This window comes from Trachypithecus francoisi, unplaced genomic scaffold, assembly GCF_009764315.1.
Source record: "Trachypithecus francoisi isolate TF-2019V2 unplaced genomic scaffold, Tfra_2.0 Lachesis_group7, whole genome shotgun sequence".
Taxonomy (NCBI): Eukaryota; Metazoa; Chordata; class Mammalia; order Primates; family Cercopithecidae; genus Trachypithecus; species Trachypithecus francoisi.
Window position 1 is genome coordinate 53,687,694 of NW_022681472.1, and position 16,445 is coordinate 53,704,138.

Consider the following 16,445-nt stretch of genomic DNA (forward strand, 5'->3'; position numbering starts at 1 on the left):
TGGCTAACACGGTGAAACCCTGTCTCTACTAAGAAAAAAAATACAAAAAACTAGCCGGGCGTGGTGGCGGGCGCCTGTAGTCCCAGCTACTCAGGAGGCTGAGGCAGGAGAATGGCGTGAACCCGGGAGGCGGAGCTTGCAGTGAGCTGTGATCCGGCCACTGCAGTCCAGCCTGGGCGACAGAGCAAGACTCCATCTCAAAAAAAAAAAAAAAAAAACCTGTCGTAAAAGATCTGTGAAAACGTGTCTTCACTGAAGAGTCTATGAAAGCATATGCACTTTATGTAAATTATCTTGAAATTTCCTGGCTCATGGTAAGATGAAGGTGTAACTCCTCACAGTGTTGCTGTTGTCATTGTTTTCAGCACAGTGCCTGATGTAGTGCGCAGTACCAGGAAGTGCTCCATGCACAGTTAGTGAAAACGATGCGGATGGATGACATGTAACTGTGTGGCGTGGGACAGGATGGGTGGGTCAAAATGGATAGGATTGGACTGGACAGGTGAAAGGAACACATAAATGGTAGGAGGTCAAATTTATACTAGAGCAGAGTTTTGTGTTTTTGTTTGTTATTTTTGTTTTTTTTCTGGTGACTTGTTCCCTCTGACCTTACAGAAATAATCTAGCCTGTTCCTTACTTTCTTGTGTATATAATGAGACTAAAACAATTACAGACTTCGTATTAAATATATGGGTGTAGGCTGCTGTATTACCGAGAACTCTGTGGGATAGCTAAAGTATGTTATACACGGACAGTTTTCCTAAATGCTCACCACACATTTCTTGAGTTCAATCAAATACGCATGAGCAGTGGTTTAACAGACAGCCATGACCAGATGCACAAAACCTGGCATACCCAGATGCTGAGGAGGCTCGTTTTGGGAGTCTGCAGAATTCTGTGTATTGGTTACAGTAATCACGTGTTCTGCTCAACCCCTTTAAAAAAAATCACTCCTGGGCCGGGCGCGGTGGCTTACACCTGTATGTTGGAGATAATTAGGGAGGGGTAGAGGGTAGCAGGAGAATGGGAGTGAGACACAAAGTGAGTAGAAAAGAATTTCATTGTGGTGGAAGAATTGGAGAGTGCCTTCCCACACAAGGTCACCTGTCCACTCTAGGAGAGAGTTAAGGGTGGCAGCTTGAGGGTGAGTCCAGGAGATGTCAGTTACAATGGTCTGGAGGAAAAGTGTGAACCGGCAACGTAGACAAAAACAGGGCATTTAGAAGTAGGCTAGAATGGTGATTAGGGACCTAGGTAGACATTAAATAGTGAGGTGACTGTGTAAAGGCCTGTTGTAAATGAAAGACATAAAGGCCTATTCTTTTTCAGGAATGTGAGTAAGTTGAAGGGAAGTGGGGGAGAGTACTTGCGACTTCCAGAAGGAGGTAGAGGAGTTAGGCTGGTCGTTGGATGGGCACAGTTTTATCCTGGAGCGATGAACCCAGTGGGGAAGGTTCTGTAGACAGACCGTGGTTGGGGTGCTGTTAACGACCTGGTAGGGTCCTGTCCACTGAGGTTGTAGAGTTTGAGGGGTTAGGTTCTTAACAAGAACTGACCGTCCGGCCTGAGTGTCTTTATATGGCTGGGTATTTGGAGTGGGTAAAAGGAAATTGGCAGCTTGGCGGATTTCATGTCTAGCTTGTTGAAGGGCTGGAAGATAGTTACCAAGAGGGCTGATGTCTGGAATGAGGTTGAGCCCTTGTAAAAATGTGCGGCCACATAGGAGCTCAAAGGGGCTATACCTGTGGGTTATTGAGGGGTGGCTCGAATTCGAAGGAGAGCAAAGGGTAGAAGAATTGTCCAATCTTTTTTGAGTTGGAGGGTGAGTTTTTGGTAAGCTGTGTTTTTAAAAGACTGTTGGCCTTTTCTACTTTTCCTGAGGATGGAGGTTGATAAGGGCATGGAGATTCCATTGAATACTGAGGGCTTGGGAAACTGCTTGGGTGATCTCACTAATGAAGGCTGGACTGTTATCAGATTGTATGGAGGTAGGAAGACCAAACTGAGGAATTATGTCAGTTAGGCAAGAAATGAGTGCAGTGGCTTTTTCTGTCCCTGTAGGAAAGGCTTCAACCCATCCGGTAAAGGTATCAACCCAGACTAGGAGGTGTTTGTATTTGTGGACTAGGGCATATGTGTGAAATCTATTTGCCAATCTTGTGTGGGGGTAAATCCTCAGGCCTGGTGTGTGGGCAAGGGATGGGGTTTGAGGAAGCCTTGGGGAGTAGTAGAGTGGCAGATAGAACAGTGAGATGTGTTTGTTTTGAGAATGGATTTCCATAACTGGAAAGAAATGAGGGGTTCTAAGAGACGGGTGAGAGGTTTGTATCCTACATGGAAGTGGTCATGAAAGGAAGAAAGGATAGAGTGAGCTTGTGAGGCAGGGAGAAGGAATTTTCCATGGTCTAAGAACCACTTGCCCTGAGTTGGAAAGGACTGGTAGAACAGGTTTTCAGAAGAAGAATAGGTGGGAATGATAGATAAAGAGAAGTATTGGCCATCTGGAGCGGAGACTGGAACGTGTGCAGGCGCTGAGGCGTTTGCTGCCTCTTTTGCTGTTTTGTCAGTGCAGGCATTTCCTTGGGCAGTGGGGTCAGATGTTTTTTGGTGCCCTTTGCAATGGATTTACTCCGGCTTTGGCTGGAAGGAGGGCAGCTGTAAGGAGAGCCTTTATTAGATAGATCCAGCTGGTGTCTGCTGCTTGTTGGTGGGAGAAACCCCTACACCTTTGGTCACAGGAGCCTTCTACTTTGGTGGTTGTGGTATGAGAGCAGAGGAAAAACACAGCTTGAGAGCTTTCCCCAAAACAAATATACTTCTGGTTGTTTTTTTCCTGTAGAAATTTTATAGAAATTAGGGTGCTTAGAGAATTTAAGAACCATGAGTAAATCACCAAAATGCATCCTACTAGCTTTTTGGAGAAAACTTCAGTTTTTCCCCTTTGGAAGACACGAAGGTATGGAATAACAGGTATGTTTTATTTAGGCATAGTTATAAAATGTATCAGAATAGCTACACTTTTCAACTGGATGTTCCCACCTCTTCTAAGAGTGTGCCTCTTTCCTTCAGAAGGGCTACCAGGTGGGCAGTAGTTTGCGGGAAATTGCTTAGTAGCGGCTGCTCATTCTGTCATTTTGTAACAACTTGCCACTTTTAAGATGAGGAAACTGAGGTACTGGTAATGTTACTATTTTCCCACAGTTCCCAGTGAGCCATTTTTTAAAATTTTCTTTTGAAAGAATTATATTCCTGGAAAAGGTAGATTTATCTTTTCTCTTAACGTAGTTGTATTGATATAATCCACTCCAAAATATCAGGGTGGACCACCAGCTGAAGTCTCAGCTTTCTGACAATATTTTTTATTTATTTATTTATTTTTTATTTTATTTTAAAATAAAGCAAGGCCTTGCATGTTTAAAGATTGTTTAGAACTAAAGGAGTTACTGTTACCATTATCAATTAAGAAAACCAGTTACTGAAGCCTCCCTCTGAGACTCTAATGGGGTTTGGAATGATCTAGATCTATCATTTTCCCTGGTCTCCATAGCTGTGTTAATAACTTCACCATGCGTAATAATGTATGTTTCTCTTTTGTTCACATCTTTGTTGGGAATCCACATTTACATAACGTGTCATGCCTTGCTTTCACTTACTTTCGGATATTAGGCCAGATAGCTTTTCTCCCAGGTTGACCTTTGTGAAAAGATACTGGGCGCTCCTGCTGGTAGAAAATAAACGTGGTTTTTCCTTCTCTTCTCTAAAACAGTATACATATTATTATCCAGATGTGTTCTTTCGAAAAATTATTATCAGAGGGAGGATAGAGAAGAGTTATTAGATATTGGAAGTCATTCCCTGGTTTAATCTCTCCTCCAGTTTCCCAGCTAAACCAAACCAAATGCTTTGAAAGGAATGCATAACACAGAAAGTCACAAACTCTGTTTATAATCCTTGAGAGTCATCCCACCCCCAGCACCCTTAGGCCATTGAAATAAGTAATGTAACCATTTATTGAGTAGTCATATCCAAATGACTTAATAGTAGTCATTGGGACAGTATCTAACAAGTGCTGGCACATTTTCCTTGAAAATTTAAAATACAACAAAGTGCCCTTTTTTGAGTCACTGCAGCTCCCTCAGGCGGGCCTGCTGGTGGTGACTTGGTGCGCCCTTTCTTTTGGGGCAATGTTATGGAAATCACATGGTGGGTGTGTATTGTGTAATACCACACTCTACACTGCTGCCAAAATTTGGTCATAAGAGGAAAACATTTAAATACAAATCCTGTAGATCAGGGGCCCCCAAGCCCTAGGCTGCACAGCAGGAGGTGAGCAGCGGGCAAGCAAGCATTACAGCCTGAGCGCCACGTATCAGATTAGCAGCAGCATTAGATTTTCATAGGAGCACAGACCCTGTTGTGAACTGCACATGCAACAGATCTAGGCTGCATGCTCCTTTTGTAATACCCAACCTTGTATTTTTTTTTTTTTTTTTTTTTGAGACAGAGTCTCGCTCTGTCGCCCGGGCTGGAGTGCAGTGGCCGGATCTCAGCTCACTGCAAGCTCCACCTCCCGGGTTTATGCCATTCTCCTGCCTCAGCCTCCCGAGTAGCTGGGACTACAGGCGCCCGCCACCTCGCCCGGCTAGTTTTTTTTTTTGTATTTTTTAGTAGAGACGGGGTTTCACCATGTTAGCCAGGATGGTCTTGATCTCCTGACCTCGTGATCCACCCGTCTCGGCCTCCCAAAGTGCTGGGATTACAGGCTTGAGCCACCGCGCCCGGCCCCCAACCTTGTATTAACATGAACAGACTCTCTCTTAGATACCTCACCTTGTTTTAATATGAATAGACTCTCCCTTAGCTCAGAAAATCGGGCGCCCGGCCCCCAACCTTGTATTAACATGAACAGACTCTCTCTTAGATACCTCACCTTGTTTTAATATGAATAGACTCTCCCTTAGCTCAGAAAATCGGATGGACTCCATTTGGCTCCTTCATTTACAAGACATCAAGGGCTCCTTACCCACCCCCTTCCTCAAGGACTTGTGCAAGCTGACTCTCAACATATCAAAGTGTGCAATTAACTGATACGGTATTGAGGCTAGCAATGTCCGCAGTTCCCAGGAATTCACTCAGGAGATAGTACCATAAAGTCCCCGCCTTTGTGTCTGGCAGATAACACCCAGAGCCCCCACACCTATCACCTTGTGATGAATTTAAAGCCCCTGCACCTGTAACTGTTTGTTTTCCTGTAACCATTTGTCTTTTTAACTTTTTTGGTCTGTTTTACTTCTGTAAGATTGCTACAGCTCGAATCCCCCTCCCCTCTCTAAACCAAAGTATAAAAGAAAATCTAGCCCCTTCTTCGGGGCCCGAATTTCGTGCTCTAGCCATCTCTTGGTCGCCAGCTAATAAAGGACTCCTGAATTCGTCTCAAAGTCTGGCCTTTTCTCTCTAACTGGCTCGGTTACAATACTTTTGAGAATCTAATGCTTGATCTGAGGTGGAACAGTTTCATCCTGAAACCTTCATCACACACACTCCCCTCACTCCACCAACCCCTTAGAAAAGTTGTCTTCCATGAAACCGGGGACTGCCGTTGTAGATGATGGTAACAGGTTTGAGTCTCGCTCTGTCAGGCTGAAATACATAGGAGCGATATATCAGCTCACTGCAACCTCCACCCACCGGATTCAAGCGATTCTCCTACCTCAACCTCCTGAGTAGCTGGGACCACAGGCACGCGCCACCATGCCTGACTAATTTTTGTATTTTTAGTAGAGATAGGGTTTCATCATATTGGTCAGGCTGGTCTGGAACTCCTGACCTCAGGCTATCCACCCGCCTTGGCCTGCCGAAGTGCTGGGATTACAGGTGCGAGCTACTGCACCCGACCACAAATTAGGTTTTAAAAAGTGTTTCTTAAACCTGTGTGACCTTGTTTACTAATACTAGTAAAGGCCTGGATGGTGATAAGGTTAAATCTAAATGTAAGGAACCTGATTCCTCTGTAATTGTGACACTCAAAAAGCAGTGAGATTGATATTTAGCCAAAATGGTATAAGAATTCTGATTCCAGATAGAAGAATCATAGTTGGGTAATGTAGGAAAATTCCTATTTAGGGAAAAACAGGAACATTTTTAACTCCATGGTATTTATTATGCCATGTCATATTGTAGGCTCTTACCCAGATTAACATTATATGCAAACTTACTGTTTTAACTTCAAAAAGTATTTTGCTATGTAGGGGCCTTCTTTTGTGTCTAACTGCTTGAAAAACGCAGTTGAAGAAAGGTGAGTGTGGCTTCTTTGGTTTCAGAAAATAAGTATAAAGAGAAAATACACACATACACACACACACACACACACACACACACACACACACACGGTGTGTGGTGACTGGGGCAAAGGCCAGATTAACTTCCCAGTATCCTTTTCTTAATAAACTATCTTTGAGGCACCTGAGACTAAGGCTGACCTTAGGTTGTCAAAAAACCACAAAACAAGGTATTGCCTAGGGGAATGGGAGTGGAGTCAGATTTAGTAGTGGTTGCAATGACTTTAAAAATTGTGCATGAAAAATTTGATGTTTTCCTCCTGCCACTTTTTTTTTTTTTTTTGGAGACAAGTCTTACTCTGTCGCCCAGGCTGGAGTGCATTGGTGCAATCTTGGCTCACCGCAGTCTCTGCTTCCCAGGTTCACATTATTCTCCTGTCTCAGCTTCCCGAGTAGCTGGGACTACAGGCACATGCCACCGTGCCTGGCTAATTTTTGTGTTTATTAGAGACAGGGTTTACCACGTTGTCCAGCTGGTCTCAAACTCCTGACCTCAGGTGATTCCCCCTACCTCAGCCACCCAAAGCACTCCTGCCACTTTTAAAAGCAGGTTATTATTTCCTAGTATAGTTTGGATATGGTTAGAAACAAGTTCTTGACTGCATAAAGAGTTCTGTTTTTTTTTTTTTCCCCCTTCATAAAAGTCGTAATTAACTTTCCAAAATGGTTTGAAGAAGGCTTTGCCTAAGAGTAGTTACTACGTTGGCTATTAATTTAGCATCCCTTTCAACCCTGTGCACACCACATTCAGGTACATTAAAAGCGGCTCACAACAAAACAGTTTTTACCACTGTCATTTGCCTAAATGAACCAGAGGGCCCCGGGGACAGTGATGGGAGAGAAAGAAGATTCTTCAGGAATTGGACTGGAAGAATTTGAAACTCTAGCCTGTCATTATTGGCTTTCAACTTTCTTGCCTACTAAGTTTAGAAGAGAGATCTTATTACTAATATCTCAATTTTAGGTATCACTTTTCCCTTATAATTTAGTAATTTATATAATCTCTCCAAGCATTTTCTTTTCCTTTGATTTTAAAAGCCCAAAACAAAAGTGACAGGTTGATTTGGAATAGATTTGGTAAACTCCCAAATAAGCTGAGAGAACACTAGGAGACTATTTCCAGAGGCAGGGTCAGAGGCAGTGAAAGTCTGGCCCAGGGCAGGAGTGCCAGGAGTGAGGCAGGCAGATGGGAGAACTGTCGGAGGTAGTTAAAAGTAGATCATTGAGGGAACTGGCATGACAGGAGCTCTCTTGTATGTGACTATCACTTAATGTAACATATACAATCACGCACTTACAGGGTAGGGTAACACCTTGAACATCATCCGGCCCAGCCATCTTTTGATGCCCTCATCTCCTCAACAGTGTGCCCACTGGTGCCATCCGGTGAGGGTTGAGTGACTGCATTGATGCTCTACTCTGCATCTCTTAGATCTCCCTACTTTAGGGTTTGTATCATAGGTTTCTCCTCAGACATGTGGCAGTTGCTGCTCACCAGGCCTTGTGCTGAGTGCTTTACATAGATTAACTCAATCACACAAGAGTCCTTCATGTACTAGGTCTTATTAGTTCCTGTGTTGCAAAAGAGGAAACTGAGGCACCAAGAGGGTAACTCCCAAGGTCAGCCTGCTAGTTGAGTGGCAGGAGGGGGACTACAACCTGATCAGCTTGGCTGCAGGCTGTTCTGACCCACTCACCTCCTCCTGACTGTTGTCCAGTTGGGATGGCAGCTGGGGCCATGTGTTCTCACTGCAGTGTCTGGGTGTATTGCCCAGGATGAGGAGTGAAACGTGGACACTTTTTCATTCAGACAGACACTTTTTCATTCAGACAGTTCTTCTCGAGTTCAGTCACAAACTTTAAAAGCAGTGGGATTTTCTGGTTTGTTGTTTGTTTGCTAGTTTATACCTTTTCACACAGTGGAAGGGAGGGGTGGGTGACTCAGAGAAAAGAGGTGGAAGGAAAAGAAAGGTTAAAAGTAAATTTTGCATACCAGGGCAGCTGCCTTATCTATATAGTTGTGCTACACAGTCCTCCTTCCCGTACCCCAGTCTCTGCATTCTCCCGATGTTGTCATATGCGGACACAGCTTCAGATAGACTTATCTGTTGGCTCCAATATCAGAGCATCATGGGTAAGATTGGACTGCATGCTCCTGAGATTTTGCTCCCAAAACCTTTTCCTTGGCTGTAATTCTGAGGTTCAGTCTGACAGTATGTGACATTAACTCGGCTCCTATTTCTTTCCTTCTGCATAATAATATTCTTCCAACAATAAAATTTTAAATGTCCTGGTCTGCTGGAAATTATCTCTGAGCCATATAACTTTCCAGTTATTTCATTCCAGAGCAACATTCGAGAAAACTATACAAGCACTTGTAAACTTCAGGAGGCTTTGCTTCTGGGGGATCTCAGAGTGTGTTCAAGAGGACGTCTAGAGCAGTCAGGTCAACCCATGGATATTTGAAACCTAAAGTTCTGAAAGCTTCAAACCAACCTAGTTTTCGTTGTGAACCATTTTACTATAAAACACATACACACAACGTGCCTCAGAGTCCATATTGATTTTACTCTAGGACAAATGAGGCATGGAATTTTATATTTTTACATTTTAGGAAAGGTTTCTGGGAATGTATTTCCCTTTCCATTATTGCAAGGGAGGTGGCAGGGAAGGATGTGGGCTGGTGGAGGCAGGTGAAATGGGAATCTGAGATCCAAGGTTATGAGCAGTCCCTGCATCCCTCCTTTTCCAGCCCACGTTCTGCAGCAGCAGCTGGGCGTGGTGGGATTGGAGCCCCCGAACAGTTGTTGTCATGAAGGAGATGTGTACAGTAGGTGGCGTAGCACATTCAGGCTTCGGGAACATGGAGAGGCAGCTGCTGAGATGTCTTTGATGGGGTTACTGAGGTGATAGCACACTGCTTATTCCATTTCCTCAATATTTAAATATCCAGTATTTGCTTAACTATTATAAATACTTAAGTGTGTAGAACCATTTTAACTTTCAGTTTGGGCCACTGTATTGGTATTTTATAATTTTTGGACCCAATTGAAAATACTTGCTTTGTGAATGCTCACATGGTTATTCTAGTTACTCACAGAGGTTCATAATTCACTTATCTCCCCTTTCCTGTTTGGCTTAAGTAAAGGAATCTCACAACAGGCAAATGTGGTGTGACCAATATAAGATAAATATTTGATGTAAACACTGCATATTTTAAACAAGACGCATTATAGGTGATTGGTTTTACATGGTGGAAAAGAAAACATATTTTGGCTACTTGGGAGTAATTGGAATGGACCTTTGGAAGACTTAAGTGCCCTTAAATAATGAGATTGCTGGCTGGGCGGGGTGGCTCACGCCTGTAATCCCAGCACTTTGGGAGGCCGAGGCAGGTGGATCACCTGAAGTCGGAAGTTCAAGACCAGCCTGACCAACATGGAGAAACCCCATCTCTACTAAAACTACAAAAATTAGCCAAGCATGGTGGCGCATACCTGTAATCCCGCTACTCGAGAGGCGAGGCAGGAGAATCACTTGAACTCAGGAGGCGGAGGTTGCGGTGAGCTGAAATCATGCCATTGCACTCCAGCCTGGGCAAAAAGAGCGAAACTCCGTCTCAAAAAAAAAAAAAAAAATGAGATTGCTTAGGGACTGTACTTTCTCATCTGACATCACATCTTCCAAGGTCACAATTGAGGGCAGTGCTTTTCCTTAGTGCAGGCAAAGGCAAACTTTTTCTGTAAAGGGCTAGACAGTAAATATTTCAGGCTTTGGTTCGACCTTGCTGATGAAGCTGAAAAGCAGCTATAGATAGTATACGTGAATGAATGTGGCTAAGTCCCGATAAAGCTTTACTTAGGGACACTGAATTTTGAATTTCAAATGATTTTCACATGTCGCAAAACATTTTTCTTTTGAATTTTTTTTCCTTCAACCATGAAATGACATTTAAAAAGTTCTTAGCTCCCAGGCCATGCAGTAAAATGGTGACAGGCCCTATTTGGCCCACATAGTTTACCAACCCCAGCCTTACTAGAAATGTAGGCTGAGTTTTCTAGGCAACTGTAGGACAGTTATCTGAAACATTCCAGATTGTTCAGTAGCCCCTGCTTTTGGCTTGGATAGATCTGAATTGAACTATTCCCTCCTGCAGGAGGGGCAGCAAACAGGAATACCTAATTTTTGTTTTTTGTTGTTGTTGTTTTGAGTCTTGCTCTGTTGCCCAGGCTGGAGTGCAGTGGTGCAATCTCAGCTCACTGTAAGCTCTGCCTCCTTGGTTCAAGCGTTTCTCCTGCCTCAGCCTCCCGAGTAGCTGGGACTACAGGCGCTCGCCACCACACTTGGCTAATTTTTGTGTTTTTAGTAGAGACAGAGTTTCACCATATTGGCCAGGCTGGTTTCTAACTCCTTACCTTGTGATCTGCCCGCCTTGGCCTCCCAAAGTGCTGGGATTACAGGCATGAGCCACTGCACCCGGCCTAATCTTTGGGGTTTTTGTAAGGATATCTTTTTCCTGCAAACGTTTTAGTGCTCCCTTATATAATTTTTTTTTTAAAGATAGAGTCTCGCTCTCTCACACAGGCTGGAGTGTGGTGGTGCAATCTTGACTCACTGCAACCTCCACCTCCTGGGTTCCAGCAATTCCCATGCCTCAGCCTCCTCAGTAGCTGGGACTACAGGTATATGCCACCACACCTGGCTAAATTTTATATTTTGTATTTAGAGATGAGGTTTCACCATCTTGGCCAGGCTGGTCTCTAACTTTTGACCTCAAGTAATTCACCCGGCTCGGCCTCCCAAAGTGTTAGGATTACAGGTGTGAGCCACCGTGCCTGGCCCTTACGTAATATCTAAATCAAAATTTATATTTGGCCGGGCGCTGTGGCTCACGCCTGTAATCCCAGCACTTTGGGAGGCTGCAGCGGGCGGATCATGACGTCAGGAGATCGAGACCATCCAGGCCAACATGGTGAAACCCTGTCTCTACTAAAATACAAAAAATTAGCTGGCCATGGTGGTGTGCGCTTATAGTCCCAGCTACTCAGGAGGCTGAGACAAGGGAGTCACTTGAACCTGGGGGGCGGAGATTGCAGTGAGCTGAGATCGCGCTACTGGACTCCAGCCTGGCAACAGAGTGAGACTCCATTTCAGAAAAACCCACAAAAAACAAAACAACAACAAAAAACCCAAAACTTGTATTTATTAAACTATAGTGGAAAATAAATCATCTGCTGGCCGGGCACAGTGGCTCACACCTGTAATCCCAGCACTTTGGGAGGCTAAAGTGGGCAGATGACCTGAGGTCAGGAGTTTGAGACCAGCCTGGCCAACATGGTGAAACTCTGTCTGTACTAGAAATACAAAAATTAGCCTGGCATGGTGGCGGGCGCATGTAATCCCAACTACTTGGGAGGCCGAGGCAGGAGAATGTCTTGAACCCAGAAGGCGGAGGTTGCAGTGAGCCAAGATTGCGCCATTGCACTCCAGCCTGGGCAACGAGCAAAACTCCATCTCAAATAAATAAATAAATAAATAGCTTACAAAAACAGTTGCTAAAGTCTTGAATAGTAGCTGAAGCTGTTATTTATATACAGTATAACTGCTGTCATTTATACAAAGATCCATTCTATAAATTCCTATTTTAGTTTACTACCAGAAAAGAAACTGACACCTTCTCCTCTTTCCCTTTTTGTCTATCTGTGTATGTAGAAATAAAAACCTTATAACCCAATAAATTTCCATTTTGCCTTATTTCTGGGTGGTTTTAACACTCAGTTGTCTTATTTTGCATGATGATTTTTGTGGGGGGTGGCGCGGGATGGGGAGGGGGGGTCTCTGTCATACCGGCTGGAGTGCAGTGGCATGATCATGGCTCACTGCAGCCTCAACCCTCCAGGGCTCAAGTGATCCTCCCACCCCAGTCTCCCAAGTAGCTGGGATTACATGCACGTACCACCACACGCAGCTAATTTTTCTTTTTGTTATTGTTGAGATGGGATCTTGCTACGTTGGCTAGGCTGGTCCCGAACTCCTGGGCTCAAACCATCTGCCTGCCTTGGCCTCCCAAAGTGCTGGGATTACAGGTGTCAGCTTCTGCATCCAGCCAATGCTGTTCTAATACTATAACTCATTTCTCAACCAAAGAAGTTCAGCAGTGAGCTCATGCTCATGGAATTCATTGGTATTAACATGTTCCCACCATCCTGAAACAGCTGGCATCCTAGTTCTCTGGTTTCCACTGGGGTTTTGGGTGCTTGCTTCTAGATTACGTCTCAGTGTGGAGGTGGGGTTTCACAGGACCGGAAGACTTCTGTCTGCAAACATGTCAGCTCCAAGGAAATGACTTCAAACAGCACGGTACTCCCCCTTGCTTTACTTAGGGTCTATACTGCACGTGTTCAGGCCCTACTGCCCTTCCTTGTGTTGAAAGTCGCCTCTTTGACAAGTTGAGTTGTTTCCCAGGCCCTTGCAGAAGCCTGTAGGTAAAAGCTTAAAAGTCACCTGCCGACTGGGAAGGCCGAAGGAATGGGTAGTCTTCACCTGCCCACATCCTCAGGCTGAAAGCTTCCCCATGATGACTGACTTCCTCTTTCCATTTTGACTGCCATGATTATCTTTTTATTTTTAAAATGTTGCTTTTAACACCATATTGCACACATATCCCTAACAATCAGAATCAAAAGGTTTGTTTTTTAATCGTCCCATCACTCCCCCATCCTCTACTTTTTCACCCCAGCAGAAAACACTCTCACCTCTTTCACTCATTTCTTCTGTACTTACCTTCATATTTAAAAATAATAGTCTGCTTTGCTAGTTGCTGAATATCAGTGTGAGATGCCTTTTGAATCGGATGTAACTCTCACTCTTCCCCCCCATTTTCTCCGCTGCTTTATCAGCTGTATGGCCAGGCATCTACTATGGACAGTGCTCAGAAATCTGTGGAGCCAACCATAGTTTTATACCTATTGTTCTAGAACTAATTCCACTAAAAATCTTCGAAGTAGGGCCTGTATTCATGCTATAGATCTACTGTACCTTCATCCCATATGTCTATTGCACCTTCACTCTATAAGCCCACTGTGAACGCTCTTCACAGACCCACTGTACAGCTGCCCCAGCATTAACCTTTTAAGTTAAAGAATGAGAGAAATAATATCTCTCTGCAGTGAGATGCCTCAACTAGGTATCCTCCACATGACCTGCTATTATTGTATCCATGCTCTTTACACTATTCCTAACCATTCAACTAAAACTATTAAGCACAAATTATCATCTACCTTCCTCACCAAAAATAATTGATATACAAAATCATGACAGCCCTTGAGAATCAAAATGAACAAAAATCTACTTACCCCATTTATTGCCTGGACAGTTTTAGGTCTATGTGCTGTAGTACCAATCATTTTAATTCCCCTCCCTACTAATTCCAACTTCCAAACACCTTATCAGTAACCGAATAATCACTACTCAGCAATGATGAATTCAACTTACCCTAAAACAAATAATGATAATTGATAATGTCAAAGGACGAACCTGATCCCTTATACTAACATCCCTAGTTATCTTTATTACCACAACAAACCTCCTCAGACTCTCACCCCATTCGTTTACACCAACTACCCAATTATCCATAAATCTAGCCATAGCAATCCCTCTATGAACAAACACAGTAATTACAGGCCTTGGCTTTAAAACTAAAAACTCTTTAGCTCACTTTTTACCACAAGGCACACCCATACCCCTTATCCCTATACTAGTAATCATTGAAACCATTAGCCTGTTTATCCAGCCAATATCCCTGGCTGTACACCTAACTGCCAGTATCACAGCAGGCCACCTACTCATACACTTGATTGGAACTGCCACACTAGCACTGTCAACCATTAATCTGCCCACAACTTCAATTATCTTTATAATCCTAATCCTACTAACCACCCTGGAGATCGCCGTTGCCCTAATTCAAGCCTATGTTTTTACATTCTTACTAAGCCTCTACTTACATGACAATACTTAATGACCCACGAATCGCACGCTTACCACATAGTTAAACCCAGCCCCTGACCACTAACAGGGGCCCTCTCAGCCCTCCTGATAACATCCGGCTTGGCTATGTGATTTCACTTCTACTCTACCACCCGATGAATCGCACGCTTACCACATAGTTAAACCCAGCCCCGACCACTAACAGGGGCCCTCTCAGCCCTCCTGATAACATCTGGCTTGGCTGTGTGATTTCACTTCTACTCTACCACCCTACTAACACTAGGCCTACTAACTAACACACTGACCGTATACCAATGAAGATGTGACATTGTCCAAGAAAGTATGTACCAAGGCCATCACACAACACCTGTCCAAAAAGGCCTTCGCTACGGAATAATTTTATTTATCATCTCAGAAATCTTCGCTGGATTCTTCTGAGCATTTTATCACTCTAGCCTAGCCCCCACTCCACAACTAGGAGGACATTGACCCCCAACAGGCATTACTCCTCTAAACCCCCTAGAAGTACCACTCTTAAACACGTCCATATTGCTCGTATCAGGAGTTTCAATTACTTGAGCTTATCACAGTTTAATCGAAAACAGTTAAAGCACTACTTATTACAATTTTACTAGGTATCTACTGTACCCTCCTACAAATCTCAGAATACTTTGAAGCACCCTTTACTATTTCCGATGGAGTTTATGGTTCAACATTTTTTATAGCCACAGGCTTTCACAGATTTCATGTTATCATTGGATCAACATTCCTTATCTGCCTTATCCGCCAATTATTTTACCACTTTACATCCAACCACCATTTTGGCTTCGAAGCCGCCGCCTGATATTGACATTTTGTAGATGTAGTGTGATTATTCCTGTACATTTCTATCTACTGATGAGGATCTTACTCTTTTAGTATAAACAGTACCGTTGAGTTCCATCAGCTAGTTTCGACAGCACTCGAAAAAGAGTAATTAGCCTAACATTAGCCTTAACAATCAACACCCTACTAGCCCTACTACTCGTAACTATTACATTTTGACCACCACAACTCAACACTTATATAGAAAAATCCAACCCTTACGAGTGTGGCTTCGATCCACTATCTTCTGCCCGCCTTCCTTCCCTCCCTCCTTCCTTCCCTCCCTCCTTCCTTTCCTCCTTCCATCCTTCCATCCTTGCTTCCTTCCTTCCTTCCGCCTTTGACAGGGTCTTGCTCTGTCACCTAGGTTGGAGTACGGTGGTGCGATCATGGTTCACTGCAACCTCAACCCCTTGGGCTCAGTCCTCCACCTCAGCCTCCTAAGGCTAATTTTTGTATTTTTTGTAGAGACAGGGTCTTGCTATGTTGTCCACACTGTTCTGGAACTCCTGAACTCAAGCAGTCCTCCTGCTTTGGCTTCCAAAAGTGTTGGTTGGAGTTACAAGTGTGAGCCACCACACCAACACAATCATATCTTTTAACGTTTTGTGATACATTTTTATGAATGTCTGAAGACCCTTGTGTAATTTTTACTTCATACTTTTGGGAATGTAATGCTAGCAACTGTAGAATTCCAAAGAAGCCTTTAGTGACTTAACTAATATTACAGTAAAAGTCCAGTTCTAACCTTAGTATCCAAATATTTTCCTTCCTTCCCTCCCTCCCTCCTTCCTTCCTTCCTTTTTTTTTTTTTGGATGGAGTTTCGCTCTTGTTGCCCAAGCTGGAGTGCAGTGGCGTGATCTCAGCTCACCACAACTGCCACTTCCCGGGTTCAAGTAATCCTCCTGCGTCAGCCTCCCAAGTAGCTGGGATTAATAGGCATGTGCCACCACGCTTGGCTAATTTTGTATTTTTAGTAGAAACAGGGTTTCTCCATGTTGGTCAGGCTGGTCTCGAACTCTCTACCTCAGGTGATCCACCTGCCTTGGCCTCCCAAAGTACTGGAATTACAGTGTGAGCCACCGTGCTGGGCCTAAGTATTTTTTGTGTTTACCAATAAATAGTTCTTCCCTCCTGAGCATTTTGTCATTTATTATTATTTGATGGAGTGAATTCGTTTTCCCAAAAATGCTTTAAGATTTAAATAGAGATGGAGTCTTGCTATTTTGCCCAGGGTGGTCTCAAACTCATGAGT

At 43.8% G+C, this 16,445-nt stretch overlaps 1 protein-coding gene and 1 pseudogene across 1 annotated transcript in view; both read left to right on the top strand.

The window, feature by feature from the left end:
* The window catches only part of LAPTM4B (lysosomal protein transmembrane 4 beta), a 73,320-nt gene that overhangs the window by 50,736 nt on the left and 6,139 nt on the right, over positions 1–16,445 (top strand). The window lies entirely within an intron of this gene.
* LOC117078748 lies at positions 13,675–14,473 on the top strand (annotated as a pseudogene).